Source organism: Rhagoletis pomonella, unplaced genomic scaffold (genome assembly GCF_013731165.1).
Source record: "Rhagoletis pomonella isolate Grant_MI unplaced genomic scaffold, Rhpom_1.0 Rhpom_scaffold_03367, whole genome shotgun sequence".
NCBI classification, from domain to species: domain Eukaryota; kingdom Metazoa; phylum Arthropoda; class Insecta; order Diptera; family Tephritidae; genus Rhagoletis; species Rhagoletis pomonella.
Window position 1 is genome coordinate 1 of NW_023461919.1, and position 22,240 is coordinate 22,240.

At 36.5% G+C, this 22,240-nt stretch overlaps 1 long non-coding RNA gene and 1 pseudogene across 1 annotated transcript; one reads left to right on the forward strand and one right to left on the reverse strand.

The window, feature by feature from the left end:
- Positions 1-8,126: 8,126 nt before the first annotated feature.
- LOC118754090 lies at positions 8,127-21,949 on the reverse strand (annotated as a pseudogene).
- LOC118754091 lies at positions 19,411-20,049 on the forward strand. Its single transcript, XR_004994865.1, has 2 exons — positions 19,411-19,469; positions 19,694-20,049. It is a non-coding gene; the product is annotated as an uncharacterized LOC118754091 (long non-coding RNA).
- Positions 21,950-22,240: the final 291 nt, after the last annotated feature.

The window sequence follows — 22,240 nt, forward strand, 5'->3', positions numbered from 1 at the left end:
AAAAACATGTAGTAGCCATCTCTTCAGCTGAAGTAAGCACTACACTAGCAGGGTTTACAGATTATTTAAATAAAAAGCGGAATTTCTTAAAAAAAATCGCCCAAAATCGCCATTTTTTTAATGAAATAAAATTAATGAAATCGAAAATTGCTTTAACAAAAATACCAAACGTTTTCTTAGTTTTATGTAACTATCATTTGAATGAATGTGACTAGTGAACTAATGAACGTTTCTGGTGCGGCTGTTAGTGTTTTTAAAAATATGTTGTCTTTTTTGATTATAAACTCACTATGACCTCTTACTTTAAAGAATATTTCATTTAATATTGTTATTTCAGTATTACGGGTCATCCGTTTTAATACACCGTTTTTTTTTGTAAATTACTGAAAATATAGTATTTTAGCGTACTATATTTTTTCCAACAGTATATAGTACGCCGAGCGGAAGAATATTACAATACTATATATTATAGTATGGTTGGCAACCCTAGGAATGGCCCTTTAACAATGACATCTTGTTATAGAATGGTTTCAAAAACCCCAAAAGAATATAATACCTTCAGGGTAGATAATATTAAATAAGACAAATAACTTATAACAAATAATTTTTCGTACACTTTTAAAGCATATTTGTCTTAATACATCTTGCAATAGGATTGCGTAGTTAATAAATTCGTTATAACTCATAGTGATTGATTAAAAATAAAGTACAAAGCTATTATAATAAAAAATAGAAGTACCAAGTAAGAAAGTCTAAGTTCGGGCGGAAACGAACATTAAATACCCGGTGCAAGTATTAAATACATATATCGCTACATGGTAAGCCTGGGTGGTTTTACCCGTATTTTAAACATCTTCGATAGAACGTTCAGCTAGACATAATGAGATAAACTTATATAGTCATATGTGGGCGGTATCACGCCCATTTTCCAAAATCCCAAATAATGTTACCTCTTCTCAAGCGATTGTTGTTAGTATCAATTTTGAGTAAATTAGCGTCCCTGGAAATATAGAATTTTCAAGCATTTCTGAAATTTACCGTTATATGAAAAGAGGCCGTAATTTTAGTCGGATTTCAATAATTTTCAACGTTTTTCTTTTATGTGGCAAGCACAATAACCATACCGAGTTTGGTACAAATTAGTAGAATGGTTACCGAGATACATACATATATGTGATATAAGTGGGCTGTGCCACGCCCAGTTTCCAAAATTGTATTATTAACGTATTTCTTGGTAAAGAATTGTTGCAAGCATCAATTTTGCATAAACTAGCTTTAGTATTTACTGATTTATCGAAGATTTCGTATTTCTCTAAATTACCGTTATATGTACGGTGACCATATTTATGAGTGCTGACGGGACGGGACAAAAAATAATTCTGCAAATTTTTCCCACAACAGCTTACAGATCTTAAGGCCTTCTTCAATGATTCTAGATGTATTAGCCCTGCAATAGTACTCTTTTACCCCGTAAAATTTGTTAAAAAATTCGTTAAATTTTAGTATAATAAAGTGCAATTTTAATTCGCTAAGGCTTACTATTAATTTTTTAATATTTTTTGTTGGCGGATTTTTTTTCTTACAAAGTAAGTATGTCCGAAAGAGAAGCAAATGAGCAGAACTTTCCATAAACTTTCTCATAAAATAAATAATAAATATTAAATAAACAAAAAATAGCCAAAAAATACTAAATGTCGAGACCTAATTTCTATTTAAGTCACTGTATGTATTCCTCGATTGGAATCACAGGCATTCAGGTTAGAAAAAAAAACTGTTCATGGAGAAAATTACGATCATATACCAACATCACTTAAAACGCGTTCATAGGCATGTCATTTTAATGAGCAGTTAAGGCGTCGAAACACCGAATACGGGACAAATACAGGATATTAAAAGAAATACAGAACATTTGGCGTCCCGTATAAAATAAATAGTTTACCAGGACAATGGGTCAAAAAAGAGGACTGTCCCGTATAATACAGGACGGACGGTAGTTATTGTCCGATTTTAAAAATGTTCAGCCTCATGGTATGCTGCAGCAACAACCTTCCCAAGTTTGGGAGAAATTGGTGGAGCGGTTACTAAGATATACACATGAAACCATAAGTGGGCGTGGCTACGCCCATTTTCCAAAAATTTCTTATATTATTATTTTTCGTCTAAAAATTATTGTAAATATCAATTTTGAGTGAATAATCTTTAGTAGTTACTAAAATATCGTAGTTTTCGTATTTCTGAAAACTACCGTTATATGGGAGGTAGGTGTGGTTATTGTCCGATTTTGCCCATTTTCAATACCATCCGTGCTACGCCGGAAATAAGTACACGTACCAAGTTTCGTTAAGATATCTAAATTTTTACTCGAGTTCTCGTGTGCACAGACGGACGGACGGACAGACAGTCACCACTTAGCGATTTCTCTTTTCATTCTGATCATTTATGTATACATTTATCTATATGTATCTCGATTTATACCCAAATACATCAATATACTCGCGAAGCGATGGATTAAATATAGTAATACTTTTAGATTTTCTCTGACGCCAGAATTCTTTTTAAAAGGACTTTAAAACTTGAAAAATATGATTAATTCAAAAATTCTTTTAACCTTTAAATGCATATTGTTGCAAAACTGAATAATACCCCTAAAATGAATATATGTAGCAATAAGAATATTGTATCAATGTATGATGTTGTAAATAAATCACAAACTGCAAGATGTATTTTGCAATACGGCAGCACTTTTTTGATTTATTAATATTTGCTGATTGTCGTTTTGTTCTAAGCTAAATTTGTTTATTTTCTAGAGAAAGCGTAAAAAAAAATTTACATTCATTACTTAGACATCTATAATTCAATATTAGATAAATGAAATTTGCTTTATGAATGTAGAATTGGCTAAAATTTTGTTTATGTGAATGTTGTAGATCTGCAACTCTAAAAGAATATGTATGTTGTATATTTGCAACATCGAGCATTTATGCGTTGAAGACCTAGTATTGAAAGATTTAATATTTTTTATTCTTTTCAATTTTTTCTTTAATATGGTACCCATATTGTTTTACTGCGTTGCACTGAATTCTTTAAAATAATTTTTTAATTAGTTGAATTTGAAGTTTCAAAGTCCCTTTTAAAAATAATCCTGGCGTTAGAGAGAAAAATTAAAACGTAGTATTACTAAATTTAGTCCAATGTATTAAGACAAATATGTTTTAAATGTGTACGTAAAATGGTTTACTATAAGGTATTTGTGTTATTTATTATTATCTACCCTGAAGATATTGTATTATTTTTCGGGTTTTGAAACTATTCTATAACAAGATGTTAAGCCAATTTCATGAATTTTATATACCAAAAAGTTAGGCGTTTTTGGGCGATTTTTTTTAAAGAAATTACGCTTTTTTATTTAAAGAATCTGGACACCCTGCTAGGGCTAGCCATGCGCTTTTTGGTTCCACAGCTATTGATAGCTTCAGCTGAAGAGATAGCTACTACATGTTTTTACCAAAATTTACAGAGAAAAAAAATATTTTTAGCGACATAAATTGGCACTAAATAAGCTCAAAATTATGCCGTAAGGTAGAAGTGTATGCGCTTTTTGGTTCCAGAGATATTGATAGGTGCTTACTTCAGCTGAAGAGATGGCTACTACATGTTTTACCGAAATTTACAGAGAAAAAAAATTTTGTTTGCGGTATAAATTGGCACTAAATAAGCACTAAATTGTTCGAGTTAGTTACGAGAGTTATATCTATAACCTCTTCCCTTATTGTATTGTAGAAAGTGTGGTGATTACCCTTTTTACAAAATGGTCAGTTTTGTGGATAATATGTAACTTAAAAGTGACTCACCTCCATCGTTGATGTTGGAGCTGTTCCAAGCCGTGTGGTGTGCATTAGCGTCACAGCCAGCCAATATACTTATCACTCGTTGCTCTGCCCAAATGGTGAGTTTTCTGTAGGATGTCGCCGAGGGATCGGGTACATCATATGGCATGTAAAATGGCACTAAATAAGCACTAAATTATGCCGTAAAGTAGGAGTGTATGCGCTTTTTGGTTCCACAGATATTGATAGCATAGTGCTTACTTCAGCTGAAGAGATCGCTACTAGATGTTTTTACCAAAATTTACAGAGCAAAAAAAAAATTTAGCGGCATAATTTGGCACTAAATAAGCACTAAGTTATGCCGCAAGGTAGAAGTGTATGCGCTTTTTGATTCCAGAGATATTGATAGTGAAGTGCATACTTCAGCTGAAGAGATGGCTACTAGAGGTTTTTACCAAAATATACAGAGATAATTTTTTTTTGCGGCATAAATTGGCACTAAATAAGCACTAAACTATGTCGTAAGGTAGAAGTGTATGCGCTTTTGGTTCCAGAGATATTTATAGTGAGTGCTCACTTCGGCTGAAGAGATGGCTACTACATGGTTTTACCAAAATTTACTGAGCAAAAAAATTCTTTTTGCGGCATAAATTGACACTAAATAAGCACTAAATTATGCCGTAAAGTAGAAGTGTGTGCTCTTCCAGAGATATTGATAGTGTAGTGCTTACTTCAGCTGAAGGAATGGCTAATACATATTTCTACCAAAATTTGCAAAGCACAGAACTTTTTTAGCAGCATAAATTGGCACTAAACAAGCACTAAGTTATGGCATATGTGCCAAACCAATCGGTGAATGCTGTAGTGATTACTTCAGGGACCTAAAATCGACATAAATAAATTTTCTTCCAAAAAAAAATTTTTGGAAATATAAAAAAGAAATTGGCTAGTAATCAATAAATAAAATTAGAAATAAGGAGGCTCGAAATTTATTTTAGAGCTATGCTTCCATGGACTGTTTTCTTTAGAATCGCCAGTAGAATACTTCAGTCGCCGAAAAAAAGTCCGTTATATTTTTTAAGAGCAAACTAACCCGCCCTAATTTACTTTATACTAATTTAATTTATATGTATCATAATCAGGGCCGAAAAGTTTAAGCTTTCGCTTGGAATTACATACTTATTTTTCTTATTCCGGGTTTCCAAGCTTAATTTTAACGATCATGCTTATTTCAATGCCTAAAGCTAAGTACGGACCTTTTAGGAAAATGGTCAAGAAATAATTTGCTATTATTTCGTGTGTGTGAGTAGTAGTATCCAAGGTGTGTTGATATCTGCGGCATATTTCATAAAAGTGACGGGTGCGACAATTGCCGATTTTTTTAATAAAATTTCACAGCCAGAATTGCCGGCGAATTTTTTCTGTCTCATATAAGCTTGTAGGCAACTGTGAAATTAGGTATATAAAATGGTGCATGAAAATCATGATAAATGCAATATATAATGCATTTTTCAAATTGAGGGGTGGAACTTTTTTTTCGTTTTTTAAAGAGTGGAGTCGAATTTCTCGTCTCAAAATTTAGTATTATACATGATACAAAAATAGAAGGTAGATTCATTTATTGACATTCGTTGTTGTTGCCGAGCACTTGACTTTTAACAAGTTAATGACATTTAACTAAAATCATGCTACCAGATTCACTAGCAGCAAAATTTCCGTTTCTTCAATAAGTAAAAAAAATTTGTAGTCAGTGAAGTTGGATGAAAATATTTCTAAACTGCAAGAATTCGGTACCCCTGTGTAAAGGTTCGAAAATAAAGTTTTTGCTTTTCCGAGGATAGAATACGTAATACGATGTAATGCAGTTTGATGACAAATTGCTGACACAAAATATTTCTAAAACTAAACGATGTACCGTTATCCGTGGAAGAGGGTTAATCGCTCGAGTTAAAATGATGCGCTGCAACTTGTAACAGTACCAATTTTTGGGTTCTCGGAATAATAAGGCGATGCTAAAAAATATAATCACGAAACTATGTATTTGTGACAAGAATTATTTACGTAAGATGAAAACTACTGCAGTTTCATTTTATAAAATCTTTTTATAGAAAAATGCATAAGTAATGGATATTTCCTTTCTACAAAAAATGTTGCCTTCTGATCGCCCTCTTTATAGTGTTTGTGCGTAGAGGGCAAAGAGAAGGTTGCATTTTTCGGGAGAAACGAAATCGGCATAAGACAGTTCGGGTACGGTTCAGTAATTTGTGAAATGCTTTTGGGTTATCGTGTCCAAACGCGTGACCCGAATCAAAAAATTTTAACATATACGTCTAGCCAAAGGATTGAGCTTAAATTTAAAATAGATTTCATTTTGAAATATGCACATTTTTTGTAAATTTGGAGGTGGATTTTGCGCAAAAATACTGTGGATGACATAACCGGAGTTGGACTGCTGCGGTTATTATTTCTAGCGCGGCCGAAGGCCACAAACGCGGAAAGGAGTTTTGCGCAAAAATACTGCTGATGGTCTAACACGAGTTTAATTTTTCTTTGCAAAAATGGTAGTTTCACCCCATTTTGAAATGACCCCGAGTGCTTGTAGAAGGGACAGGGAGGAGAAAGATGGCTTTTCTTAAATTGTATGCTATGCTCCTTTTAATGAGTGTAGTTTTAGGTGACACACCGCTTCTTCCTCCGCTCCCCACCAAAACATTTTTGTACAAATAACCGAATATTTCCCACGCACAACATTAAATCCTCTGATGTATTGTCTGATTGCTATAAATGTGGCAATGTAGCTGACAATTTTGTACAATTTATGAAACTTTAAAAACTTATTTTTTTTCAAACTTTTTTTAATGAAACTACCTTCGTTTTGTATCATGATATTAGTATAATAAAAAATACAAAAAATGTTTTTTTTTTTAATACATCCGTTGGATTTTGCATGTTTTTTTCGAAGAAAACTATATTTGACCAAGTTTTTCAGGTCATGGGGTGATTGTGGCTTAATGGCAATATTTTTCCTTGAGAGGCAATTACATTAGCTTTCAAAGCCATTTTGTTTCATATCAAAATATTGCTTCTGTCGAAAGCGCTACGATTAATTGGCATGAAGTGTTAAAAAAGCACACTGTGTGCCGTCGAGTTAGCTCGAATATCTTATTTTTCAGTCGAGAAATGTAATTTTGAAATTTTAAAATTACTACGGTGTATTTTTCTCAAAAAAATATAACCTAAAACATATGATTTATTAAAATATAGTTCATTTATAAACAATATACATATAATATAATAAAATAAAATGTTTTATGAAACAAAACAGCCACCAAGCTGTAGAATTGTCGCTGGCAATACGGAAAATGCCTGTCGTTACAAAATTATTACTGTCACTTTATGAAATAGGCCCCTGATATTTTACAACCTGCTGTCTCATTTTTTCTGTTAAAACAAGGGTTCCTTACCCCCCTATTATGAAATCATACGATGCATAATTAACGCTTGTATTCGGTTAATTCCTATTATGAATCGATTTTTGTAGTATGAAATTCGATAATTAGCGTGGCTGATTTGTGATGGTTCACAATAAAAAGTTAACAAAAACCACTGCCTTTCACAATAATACGTCTGTCGGGCGATAATACGAAAATTGATTTTATGCGATACGCTTGTAAGCGTTTATCGTCTATCATATGGAAATCCATAATAGGGGGGTTATACTCTTCAAAAACAAACATTAGCAAACCATAGTAGAAAGCGTAGCAAATTTCTTAGAAATTTCGTACTGCTTAAGAAAATTTGGCTCAATAAATTTTTCTTGACCATTTCTGGACGTTTTTTTTTTGTTCGTGGAACCTAAGGGATGCTTACAAATAATAATACAAAAACAGATTTGGTTTTTATTAACCCGTAACTTCAATAGCATTTCTGCTTGCATACAAAAATTTAAAACCAATGGTTTGTCTTTACGGCAAGACATAGGTGTTATTAAAGAGATTAAAAACAATTTACCTCAAATGGAGAATAACGAATATTACAAAAAAAAAAAATAAAACGGCCAGAGGAGATCTCTATTATTTGAGAATATCAAGCAACACTTGATTGTCTCTTGTAATTTTTCAATACTTGAAACATACCGAGAAAAAAAACAGAACATTATGCTATACTTAAATTTTGTTGTTTCGCGAGCATATTTGCGAGCATATTTACCAATGTTTCAGTGCTTATCTAATCGTTTAAAATGGATATTTTCTTGCTTATTTTTTTCGGTCCTGATCATAATATTCAGATCATATTAACTTACGGTGTGTAATTCTTCGACTGCTCCATTTTATCTCGGAAGTCCTTTGGAGTTACCCAACCTTCATTTTTTTAGGTCGATTTCCGCAAAGCTTGGAGACTCAATCAAATCCTTTAGTTTCAAAAACATATCGAAGTATTTTAAAATCAATTCAACATTGCCTGCTGACTCAACCAGTGTATCTACCATCTGTTTTCCAATAGTACCTTTACATGGTCAATAATAAAGAAAAGTAAATAATGTGTAAGTAACAAAGAAAATTAAATCAAAAATCTTATGTCCGAATATTTGATCTTAAACTACATCGACACCTGAGTGGAAGATCGACCTATTTCGGCAGCAAGTTCGAAAACACCCTATCTCAGAAAACTCTTCAAGAAAGCCCTATTTGAGGAAATTCAGAATTCAGCTTATAAACGCGCTATCTGAGCACATTAATTTCTTTTCGTTGGAAATAATAACTAAATTCAATTTTAACGAAGTCTCACCTGACCTATTAAAATATCTATAGGTCATTTCGTGACCTTAGTGTATTAAGTGTAAGTTTTTCTTAATTTAACGGAAGGGTTAAATTAAATATATGAAAAAACAACAGATGAAGATACTTACAAACCCAAAGAGACAGTCACATGTATTACTGGTGGCAGTTACATGTGGTTAAGATTTAATTGACGCAAAACATTTGGAAACATTTGAAAAGTTGAAAAACACCAAACACATTGAGAAGTTCTTGCTGTAGCATTTAAATTTTCAGCGTTGTCTCACACTCCCTTTCAAAAGTTAGGTTATTTTGATTGTTGTTGTTGTAGCGGCTACTAAGCCCCGTTCGGGGCAGTTCATCCATCAACGTTGTCGTCTATTTCAGCTAGGGGGGAGGCCCAGGAAGTGTGCTACTTCCAGAGGGGCTGTCCATAGGGACAGGGGCGTTAGCTGAGTGGGATTCGCAGGGCATGTGAAGAGTTGCCGGGAGTCATGTGGCGACTCTCCACATGCCGGGCATTGGTTGGGCAAATCCTCCGTTGATTCTGCTCAGGTAGCTGTTGAGCCAGCTGCAATAGCCAGAGCGAAGTTGGGCTATTATAGTGCGGGTCTCCCGAGGCAGACAAAGTTCTGTCCCGTCCAAGTCCGGTGGTTGTGTGCCTAGAACGGCATTCGCAGGGCGGGAGTCTACATAACTTGAGACTGATTCCCTGTGAATGCCGTTGAGGGCCTGTCGGTAGGTTGACGGGTCCAGAGGTTGTTTAATATACCTCTTGACTTCGTCTGTCAGTTCGTAAAGATGCCTCCTGACGTGCCGTGGCGAGGGCTCTTCCGCGAGCAGTTGCCCGCTGGGATGGCCACGTCTGTGGCTCCCAGCGAGGAACTGCTTTCAGAGCATTATGTTATGCTCCTTTACTGGGAGCATCTGGGCCTCGTCGTGAAGGTGGTGTTGAGACATCATCAAGAGGCATCCTGTCGCAGTTCGTAATACCGTGTTTTGGCAGGTCTGCAGCTTCATCCACTGCATCGTGCTAGTCCCGGCGACCATACGGGCGCTGCGTAGTTCAGAACCGTCCGGCCAATTGCCTTGTATGTTGCCAACAACGTTTCTTTATCTTTGCCCCAAGTGCTGCCAGCCAGCGACTTGAGGACATTGTTGCGGATCTGTACTTTGTTGACAATTGCGGTAGTATGCGCCGAGAAGGGGAGCAGACTGTCGAAGGTAACTCCGAGGATTTTCGGGTTATTCACCGTCGGTATTGTTACGTCATCGACGTGAATACCCAGTGGCAGTCTGACCTCCTTCGTCCAGGTGGTGAAAAGGGTTGCCGAGGATTTCGCAGGGGATGGGGCAAGGCTTCTTCCAGTGAAGAGGCGATAAAGTTCGGAGAGGTAACCGTTTACATTTTAGCACAAGTCAGCAATTCCATTCCCAGACGCCATGATCGAACAATCGTCAGCATACGAGACTATATTAACACCCTCTGGTGGCTGAGGAAGCTTTGATATGTAATAATTAAACAGTAGCGGGGGCAGGACACCACCCTGTGGTACCCCTTGTTTAATTTTACGTGGCTTGCTGGTTTTGTCTCTGGAGATTACTGACGACTGTCGACCACTCAGGTAATTCGCCGACCACCGTTTCAGCCCCTGTGGGAGTGAGGAGGCCTCTATGTGTTCTAGTAGCGTTGAATGACTGACAGTGTCGAACGCCTTGGACAGGTCCAACGCTACTAGAATAGTTCTCTCACAGGGGCGGTTTCGGTATAGGCCACGAGTTATCTGAGTGTTTATGGCGTTAAGTGCTGTTGTTGTACTATGCACTTTACGGAACCCATGTTGATGCTTCGCTGGGGTCAGCGTGAAGTACGGGAGCAGCAGGGCCTCGAGTGTCTTCGCTACCGGGGAAAGGAGAGTTATCGGGCGATAAGACTCTCCTTTTTTGGCTGGTTTCCCCGGTTTGAGCAGTGGGACCACTCTCTCCAGATGTCTGGAATGACGAGAGTGGTCATTGACAGGTTGAGGACCTCCGTTAGGTACGCTACTCCCGCAGGACCCACATTTTTCAGCATCAACATGCATATTCCGTCGGATCCAATGGCTTTGGAGGCTTTCGCCTTCCCGATGGCTACCCTTACCCCACCGCTGGTGAAAACAAGAGGCGCACTAGGTTTTGGCATTTTGTACAGCCTTCTGGTCACTCGACGTTTGGCTTTATCCACCGGAGGATGCAGAATGAACTGCCGGCTAAAATAGCTCGCGCATCTCTCCGGGTCCGACGAAGCGTGGTCACCAAAGTCTATCTCGACTCTGTCGTCGCGCTTCGTCGGGTTGGACAACGACCTCACGGTTGACCAAAGCTTGCTCACACCAGAGGCGAAGTTGCAGGTCTTCAGATGTTCTTCCCATTTCTTCCGCTTATGTACGTTCACAAGTTGCCGAATCTCCGAATTCCGAATCTCCGAATTCCCTAATACGGGGATTTCCGGGATCGGCCTGACGAAGGTTGTCGCGCTCGTCAGCTAGAACAGCCGCTTCGGCAGAAAAATTCGGACGTGGATCCTTAATACATCCTGCTGGGATGAAGCGAGCTGCAGCAGCGGTGACAACCCTGCAGAACTTACTTTCACCTACATGAACGTCGGTTGGTATGGGTAGTGCAGTGAAGGCGCCCTCAGTAACATCCGTGAAGCCTTTACAGTTAGCTTTGGAAAAATTGACATAGGTCTGGTGATCCACGGAAGCAAAGTCGGCAGGTTTATCAATCGAGATGACTATGGGCAGATGGTCTGATGCTAGAGTCAGCCTAGGTCGCCATGATACGCTGTTTATCAGACCAGCGCTGACGATTGTTAGATCTGGCGAGCTGCAGCAGCTGCCCATAATCCTGGTGGGTGCGTCGTCGTTCATTGTGCAGAATGTCGAATCGTCTATCTGCTCAGCCAGATGTTTTCCCCTACGATCATTTGACAGGCTTGAGTGCCAGAGATCGTGGTGCGCGTTAAAGTCACCAACTACCATACGGTTTTCACCTCTGAGTAGCGCACCTATTTCAGGGTGATATCCTGCTGGGCAGCTGGTGACAGGGGGTATGTATACGTTATATATTTCGAGCTCAACATCGCCTGACCGGATAGCAATACCCTGACATTCTAGGATACGATACTGCACGGTGTGGTGCGTGATGAACGCTAAACCGCCACCATTATCTCGCTCGCGATCTCGACGGTGCACGTTGTATCCGGCGCAATTCAACAGGGTTGAATTGCCGTGCAACTTCGTCTCTTGGACCGCAGCTATTAATATTCCATGCATTCCCATGAAGACAGTTATCTCCTCGATCTTACTCTGGAGTCCGTTACAGTTAAATTGTAGCACCTTTGTGTGCCTTGCGAGACCGATTGTGATGTGTGGTGTTAAAGAGTTGTGTTGCCTGCCGGCCCCCTGCTGTACATGCTGCAGTAGGGGGTGCTGCCTTGTGGTGGTGGTTGGCGGCGTCGCGGGGGAGGGATGCGACGGGGCAGCACAGTAGGGGCCCACATAGTCACTCGTCCAATCTCGTGTGAAGTCCTGAGCACGCCCTAAAGTGGCACCAGCCGAGGCAAGAGTTGCACTTGACTGATGTCACGTTATGGTATATTCTGGACTGACAAGTAGAGCAGATTGTCGGAGGGACTAGGAGTTGCCGGCGGCGGTGTGTGGGTGCTATTTTGTTTGTTTGTGTGTCTATTATTGTTGTGTTGTTTTGGGGTGTGGGTGTGTTGATTGCGTGCTGCCCAGGCGGGTGGTGGTTTGCCGTGGAGGCCGTCCGGTTCGCACAGCATGGGGCCACGAACGACGTGGCCCATTGCCGGTGCGTACGCAGGCCCGAGCAGTTACGGAGGTGACTCCACCCGTCACAGGCATTGCACCTTACCGAGGTAGAGTTTGTATGCAGTCGTCTCTGGCATACGCAGCAGGTGTAGATTTCTGGCCCTGGGTTTGACTCTATTCCAGCCCTGAGCAGAAGGGTGCGGAGAAGGTGTAGCCCTAGGATCGAGCAACGTTTGATGGATTTCGCCGACCAAAACGGGGTTAGATCCCTGAAACAACAGCCCTTGGTCGGGTAAAACCCGAGTCATTCCGGTACGTGGAACCGGCTGTCGCGGAAATGTTATTTTGATCTGTTAGCTTTGATTGCGTCTTTTTGCCAATCTTTTAATTCGTCATTAACATCACTTCCATATATACACTATTTACACGTAATTGGTAAAATGGCGAGTCAAGTATCGGCTACTTCAGCATCTATAACTAGTTCCTCAATTTTCTAAGGCGATACAAGTCTTTTCAATATTTTGTGCAACTCAGCAGCACCGACAATTATTAGAAATGAATGTTTATCGAGATTTTTGAGCTTTAAAACGTGTCATTTTGTAAACCACGTGGACTTTTTTTAATTCTGCGTTTTTTACTCGTCGCCAAATGATACATTTGCACACTTCGACGTCCACTTGACATCTCATCTTTATTACGTTGTTAGCTTTTACATATCGCTAATTTATTTTAATAGTGTCGTTATCCAAAGAACGCAAGTATTGATTTGAGTGTACGAAAATGGCCGCAACCTCTTCTTTTAGGTTGTGTAAAAAATTCCTAGCTCGATCGATTACCAGTGTCTACTAGTACAAAATATGTATTCATATTTACTATGGGAGTATTTGTAAATTCAAAATTTTAAAGACGTTTTTTTGCAGTTTTGCTTTTTTGAGTCATGACACTGTTAGGGACAAAACGATACTAGTAAATACAAGTAAATACACGATACTTTTCGTCCGATACAAAGTAATTTTGGTATCGATACTTTTGAACCGAGTACTGAGCAGGTATCGGAAGAAAGTACTTATATCGAAACCCGATTCAATGACAATTTTATTCGCGGACTTTTATTTTTTAATGTAATCATTATTGTGTGACAGTAAATTTTATACACAACAAATTTTATACATTCGCGAAACCATGGGGCAAATTTAGTAAATCTACGTTTTTATTTTTTCTCTCTGACGTCAGTATTTTTTTAAGGACTTTGAAGTGAAGAAAAATATAATTACTTCAAAAAATTATTAAAAAATTTAGTGCAATGTAGAAAAACAGTATGACTATTAAATTATACAGAAAATTCTTTAGAATTAAAGTCGATTAAATTTTTTGGTGCATACGGACGATTAGATATTAAAAATGTCCTTTTAACATTTTATCATTGAATATGCTTGAAATTTTACAATAACTATTTATGTAAAAATTATATGTTAAGGACTAATATGCACTCGACCACATCCCCGAATTTCGTCTTTCTAACTTTATTAGCTTAAAAAAACTAAAGCTAATTAAGAGGACATTTTAATACCTATTCGTCCTTGTGAACCAACAAATGTAATGGCTTTTAATTCTACAGAATTTTCTCTTTCATTTGGTATCCATACTGTTCTTCTCCATTGGAATGAATTTTTTAAATAATTTTTGGAACTATATAATAATAACTTTGAAACTACAAAAGCCTTAAAAAAATGAAATTTTACTATATTTGACCCATAATTTCGCGAGTATATTAATTGCTTCATGTGTTTCGATTTTTTTTTTTGTTGCACGGTGTTATCGTTTCATTAACATATGGAAAACCTGAAGTAAAAAGTTGCTGAGTCCACTTTTTCTGAAAACTTATATATGGATATAGGAAGCAAGGTAAATTAAAAATGCAACGTCTCCAAAAGGATTAACTAACGTTCTTGTTTTATTTCTTCCCGTTTATATCCCATTAAAGGCAAATTTACTTAGAAAAGAGGTACAGAAAAATCGATAAGCTCACAAAAAGTTCTAAATCTTTTAAATTGCAGAACCTTCTGCAAAACTCTTGAAGGAAATGTTTTGAAAAGTTTTTTTTCCTCATCTTAGAGCTGTCAAAATATCGATGGCACTATCGATAGTATCGATGGCTTTTGGTTTCGGCCTACTATCGATAGTTTTTAACAATATCGATACTATCGAAAAATTACCACTCTTAGTTTTGCGCCATTTTCCAAGCGGTGACAATTTTATGGCTAATAAATTTATTATACGGGTAAGTATTTTGAGAATAAAATAATATATTTTCTATATGTTTGCGTGAAAATATGTAAATTTATAGTTAGAGTTTATTTTGGAAAACAGCCATAAATCTTGTCAAAAACGAATAGCTACTGTGATTTTCAAATATGCAAATTAATGTTTAATAGTTTTAACTATTGAACTGATCCGTTCATAAAAAAATCCAACCTTAAATTTGCCAAATATTTTTCATGTTTGAAACATTGATTATTTTATGTTATATGTGACCTGGTCTACGAAAAGGGAGCTTACGTGCGAAAACTAGTTTTCTGTGAAAAAGCTGTTAAAAGTAAGCAACTCGTTTCGTCAGTTTCTCATTATCTCGTTAATTGTTCCGCGCCGGACGTCCAGTAAGTGTTGTTGTTGGTCCAGTAAGTGTTGTTGTTGGTCGGAATATTATTATAGTTCATCGTGTAAGTGTAAGTTGCTAGTGTGTGTAGTTTTGTCGTATTTTGACTCTTCTTTCTCTACAATTTTAGTACACTTCTAAGCAAGTTAGGATTTTCTGCTTTTCACCACGTGAAAAAGCATCTCATCTTCCATCCGAATCAACCAAAAAGTGAAAATTGATTTTTTGACACCTAAGCCCCCTTTCCGTAGACCAGGTCACATATAACAAAAATGGATTTCTTATGATATGTATACATACCTAATTAAAAAAAATTAAAACTAAGTTTCTTGGTGAGTTTTTTAAAATAATATTCGAGCCTATTATGGTTTTCGACGTCGTCGCGACGTCGATGTAACTTTTTCAACAAAAAGTAGCCCTCGTAGGTCCAACTTCAGCTACGCTGACCACAGTATTTTCGAGGAAAGGTGTTCTTCCTGTGGTAAGCGTAGTTAGAGTTCGACTTACGAGGGCTATTTTTTTATGAAAATATTACATCGACCTCGACAACCATAATAGGGCCGATTATGTTCTTTGTATTTTTTTTTTTATATTGATTACTGTACACTAGACTGCATCACTCCCCATAGAAAAAAACTCCACTTCCACCAAAATATCTCGGAAAAATATTAAGATTGACTTGACCTGGACCGATTTGAAAATACCTCCAAAATTTTTTACGGAATCGTAATAATGAGATTTTTGATGCTTAACTCAGCCAAAATCTTACTAGTTTAGACTTATGAGTAGGGAAGACAAAAATATGCACAAAAAACTTAATTATATGATCATTAAAATGACTCCAAAATTTAAAAAATGTGCGTGATATATGCCCCAAAAAATGTATATGTATAACGAAATTTTTTTCGATTATCGCATGAAAAGTTTTTAACATACTTACATATATGTATGTATTGAAAATATTGCAAATGAACGTTCTACGTCACAAGACTTTGTTGGACAGAATTTAAAAGATGACAATTCTCCAAGTGAAAATGTTGCAACATTTTATTGAAGTGTTGCCTCACACAAAATATTTTTGTTGCTGATATTGAGAAGTTGCAAGGGTTACAATAGATGCAGAATAAAACTCGTTGCTCAGTTCGCAACACACCTGGAAACTGTTAAACAGCTTTCGCTAAAAAGGAAATGTTTTTATTGAATTTTTCAACCACCAAAACCGGTTTAGCGCGAAACTTGACTATCGGAAAACGACAGTCGAAAATTATTTACGAGTATATTAAAATTGTTTACTAGAAAATAACGGGACTTTTCATTGTTTGTCAGCCTTTTTTTTGTCAATTAAACAAACCTCGTCAGCGACACTGGCTATCTCCGCAAAGGTATTGTCATATGAAATTATGCGAAAATTAGGTAACTTATTACCAAAGAAATCATTTTTATGCATTTTTTCGCCAAAATATGCATTTTGTGTCATAATATGCATTTGCATATGGAATATGCATTTGCATATTTTTAACCGACTTCCAAAAAAGGAGGAGGTTATCAGTTCGTCGGAATATTTTTTTTTTTTTTTTTTTTTTATTTATGTTACCGCATAACTTTGGACCACGTTAACCGATTTCGATATTTTGCATCGGAAAGATAGTGTCTCAGAGGTGGTCCCATACTAATCTGGTTAAGATCCGATCAGCGGATCATGAGATATATATATATATATATTTTTTTTTATATGGGAGTTGAAGTCGGTTTTTTTTTTGCTAAAAATTACTAGTTGTCTTCCCTACTTATGAGGTATCATTGGTAAGGTATTTTCTCACCCTTTTAATTTCTTTGCGAATAAGCTCATTCAAAGTATGAAAGAGGAAGGTAAGACAAACGAGTGTCATTCCATGTTGAATTAAGATGTGTTGGTATTTGATAAAGAAAAAATTGGGACGTGAATGAGCCTTTTTGCAAAGAAATAAAATAAGAATAGAATAAGGGTGAGAAAATAGCTTTCCACTGATACCTCACAAGTCTATATCGGTAAAGGTTTAGAGCGGTTATTCAACTTCTTCTTACACAAATCTTTGAAAAAGGTTAAAAAAACAGCATCAAAAATCTCACTATTATACATGTTTTTAACATTTTTATGTAAGCTTATGTTAAGCTTAAACTTTTTTGTCATCTGAGCGGATTTTTTCCAAAAAATCTTTTAAGAAACTATTTTTATTCATAAAAAACTCAATTTTTAGAGGTATTTTCCAACCGGTCCAGCTCACGTAAATCTTAATATTTTTCGAAAAATTTTGGTAGAAAAACCGCAACCTTTTTTGGTGATGTGCAGTCTACTGTACCCTTATGGAAATAAAAGAAAATATGCTTAGTATATAATAAAAACGTTTCGATAGTAGCGATAGTATCGATAGTGCAGCTAAACTATCGCAAGCTGTCGAGTGGCCTTACTACCTATAGTTTGACAGCTCTACCTCCATTGTAAATTTTCTTCAAATGGACTTAGCTACTTTTCACTCTATGCCTGAATGCCTACACTACACTATAACGTTGTCCTCCAAAAATTATCAACATGATTCTTTCAGAAATATACCATTACTACTTTGCAAAACTGCTGTTGAACAGTGTTATAATACATATGACTTTTATTAATTAATTAATTTGTATGAAGTAAATTCTAAAATAATTGTCTTTGATCTCAATTTATTTCTCTTTGTACAAAATAATAGTTTGTGTATTACAAATAGAATACGTACACAAAATACAAAAAAATTATGTTAACAAAATTCTGGAGACTTTTTAAAAAACAACATATTGGACTTTGCACTTTTTCTTGTTCTTTTGGGAGGCCATCCTAGTAAAACATGTTTTAAAACTTAAACCTTTTCTAAAATCAACAAGTAAGAAAGTCTAAGTTCGGGCGGAGCCGAACATTAAATACCCGGCGCAAATATTAAATATATGTTTTTTCACCTTTCCGAAACCTACCGCTAGATGGTAAGCCGGGGTGTATCAATTTTGAGTAAATTGGCCCTTCAATTTCGAAATATTGAAGTTTCAAGCATTTCTGAAATTTACCGTTATATGAGAAGCGGCCGTTATTTTAGTCCGATTTCAATAATTTTCAACGTTTTGCTTATATGTGGCAAGCACAATAACCACACCGAGTTTGGTACAAATTGGTAGAACGGTTACCGATATACTTATATGTGATCATAAGTGGGCGGTGCCACGCCCATTTTCCAAAATTTTACCATAAACGTATTTCTTGGTAAAGATGTTGCAAGCATCAATTTTGAATAAATTAGCTTCAATATTTACTGATTATCGAAGATTTTGTATTTCTCTAAATTACCGTTATATGTGATGTGGGCGTGGTTATTGTCCGATTTTAAAAGTTTCGGCGATTTTCTATGCTGTACCAAGGCCAACAACTGTGCCAAATTTGGAAGAAATTGGTGCAGCGGTTACCAAGATATACACATGTAACCATAAGTGGGCGTGGCTACGCCCATTTTCCAAAAATTTATAATATTCTTATTTTTCGTCTAAAACTTATTATAAATATCAATTTTGAGTGAATAATCTCCAGTAGTTACTAAAATATCGCAGTTTTCGTATTTCTGGAAATTACCGTTATATGGGAAGTGGGCGTGGTTAAAGTCCGATTTCGCCCATTTTCAATACCAACCTACCTTGGATTAAGGAAAACCTACGTACCAAATTTCGTTGAGATATCTAAATTTTTGCTCGAGTTATCGTGTACACGGACGGAGGGACAGAAGGACAGACGGACGGACGGACGGACAGACAGACATGGCTTAATCGATTTCTTTTTTCATCCTGATCATTTATGTATACATTTGTCTATATCTATCTCGATTCGTTTTGGCTGTTACAAACAACCGTTATGTGAACAAAATTAATATACCCTTGTGCACAAGTGCGCTCGGGTATAAAAATGATAGTCACATAAGTTATTTTGACAAAAATTCATAGATATGTGATAGCATTTTCTTATACAAAGAAATCTTATAAAGGTGAAGTAATAAAACAGCTTTCTCGCTTTATTTTCTGACATTCGGCTGCCCTATAGTAAAATTTTATAGGCAAATCTTCAAATATGGCAGTGTGAAAATCTTTCTTCTCACTCTAATTACTTCACCTGGTGTAATTCCACGATGGGTACAAATATCGGTACAAGTAGGTATCGATACTTTTAGGCCGAGACTTAGTAGGTATCGACAATTTCTTTCGATGCTACTTCCAAGTATAGGTATCGATACTTTCATGGTATCGTTTTATCCCTAGACACTATTGAAGTAAATGAGCGATATGTATATAACTATACATTACGTTGTGTTCTTATTTTGGGTACAAGGATTGCCACACGTAGGTAGGTATAAGTGTAAAACATAGAGGCTGCATTTCTTTATTCATTCTGAACGTTTGGAATAAACTTTTTTGTTTACTTATTCTTTAGAACGTTCCTGATGATATGTCAACGTATATTTCAAACTCATTCTGTTTATTCCGGCTGTGAAATGGGATTATCCGGAATGTATAAAGAAACGCAGCCAAAATGAGCGTAAGCGCAATTACGTATCACATCGGTTGTAGGAAGGTGACTCAAAATAAGCGCGCGGGGATGCGTTGGTGCAATCGCTATACCTAACATCTTTTCCGAAACAAATGGGCACAAAGTGCATAGGGTGTGGGCATCTCCGACAAAGAGTATCGAGGCGATACGAAGCGCAGCGGCAGGACGACTGGGTACGAGCAGTGTGTAAGGCGTTGGAGAGAGATAAGTACGAGGATTTCTTCATCAAACAGGGGATTGCATAAGGATTCGGTAAAGGATTGACTAGTTGTGCTGTCGCTAATGGAAACCGATATAATCAAGATGACACATAAACAAAGGCATTTTTAGGTTAAGAAAACGCAGGAAGCAATAAAAAATCGTTTTATATTCCGAATATCAGTTCGAAGGTTGTTATAGCTCAGTAGCCACTTCAACCTAATTTATGAATACAATTGTACATATCGATGCACCTCTGCAATAACGACACAACTCAAAACTCAAAAAAATAAAAACCCTTACTACTCATTCCTATAATCCTTGTACAACTATAGTTGTGTTTTCGTATTCTCCAGCAAAAAATATCCAGTAACTTGCCAGTAACCAAATTTCGGAGAGTAAGCCAATATTTACTCCCAATGAGTGAAATATGCAAGAAAGTACGAAAATGCAAAACAAGCAAGAAGTTGCTAGTTTTATGAACAGCTGATTAATTTGTTATTTTCCGATGCAATTTTCTTAGAAAACTAGTATTTTCCATCTTATTATATATTTAAATAGGTTTATTTTGCCAATTGCAACTCTAAAAGCACCACAAACAATTATTTTGGTAATGTGAATTACATTAAGCATCATGCCATCAGCTGTTTTTCTTACTAGCAAATAGTTGCTAGTAAAAATTGATCCAGTAAAAATCCAGTAAAACTTGCAGGTTCAGCTGTCATTTTTGCTCTCTCAATTTCCCCACTTTTGCTAGTTTCTTGCAAGTTTTTGCGTACGAAAACGACATCCAGTAAAAAACCAGTAAAATCAGTACTGGATTTACTGGATTGTGCGTACGCGAACAGGGCTTATGTAAGCAAGTAAGTAAAGTAAGTAGTAAGGATTACTAAAGTAAGTAGTAAGGATTAGACATGGATTAGAGAAAATTTAAAGGGCCTTAATAATAGTATTGTTTCGTGAGTTTTAAGTTGTATCGTTATTGCAGAGGACCATTCGTAAAACTGTAGGTCCTTACATTTTTGCAACAACATCAAGAGGAAAACCACAAATTGGAGGAGAAACAACACTTAGCCAATAATTATTATTACATATCGTCGTTTAAAGTACAAAACCGCGTATAGTCATTCTGAAAAAACGGCGTAACTGACATTTGCTGCCAAAAATTGGATTTGCTCACACAAGCTCTTAGCTCAATCCTTATCCATTCGTCCAGAAATGCGATTGATTTATAAGAAAAGAGAACCATTTCGAAATATGAGTGTTTTACTCTCTAGAAAATAATTTATGCAACCTCACATACGCGCTTTTGCATTATCTTGATACGCGGTTTTGCATTTTTTTTATACGCGGTTTTGCATTTTTTTGATACGCGGTTTTGTATTTTAAACGACGGTATGTACATATGTATGTATGCAATATAAATAAAAGCTTCAATTAACTTACCATTAACAACGTTTCCTTCAAGCATAGAAAGCATCATCGTAATCATGTCCTTCTGCAAATTTAACAGTTCTTTCAGCAAGTCCACTTGACTAGAGTGCTTTGATAACTTTTCTTGCATGTGTGAAAAGAGAAAAAGAAAACCACCAACAGCGTCCCAAAGACGGGAGTGCGCTAAAGCTTGTTGATTTAATGTACACGGGCCTTGAATCACTTCCGTCAGCGTGTTGAATACTTGACTTGCTACCCCAATCGCTTTGAAAAAGTTTGCCTTTCCAGCAGGATCAATGATCTCTTTACTCGAATAGTGCCAGTAGAAATCCATTATTGATTCTTGTAGTCGTAGCAAGTAATCCACAGTACATATTACCACGTTCACTGTGGTAGTGTTACCTGCTTGTGTGCGTAGATAGTTCTGCCAGTCTGAAAATATTTGCGTTTTTTAATAAAATGACAACTTGCATTTATTCGATTTCCTTATACTAACCCAAGTTGTGGCCTTCGCATGTAAGTTGAATGAAGCGGAATAGAGCACACGTGAATTCAGCATCGTGCATGTTCTTTTCGCCTGCAGCGCCTTCCGAGCCCACGCCAAGACCTGCACCCGCACTTGGAATGTACTCTTTGTTGCAAAGTGTTTATTTGTATTTTTAGTTTGGGGATGGTGGGAGCATGCGTGAGATTTTTTGGTTTGGTCGCGGAATCAAAAATCAAGATAAGGGCGAAGGTGTAATTGGATAAATGTTCAAAAGAAACGTGTATGAGTTGTTTTCTAATTAAGGAGTACACATATCTATAACATATGAAGGGTGTCTAACAAAAGATGATATTTATTTCAATATTTAGTAATCTTTTAGTTTTTCTTTATTAAATTATATTTAAAAGGAGCTGCAGCTGGAATAAATGCAACCTGTTCCAAAACATTC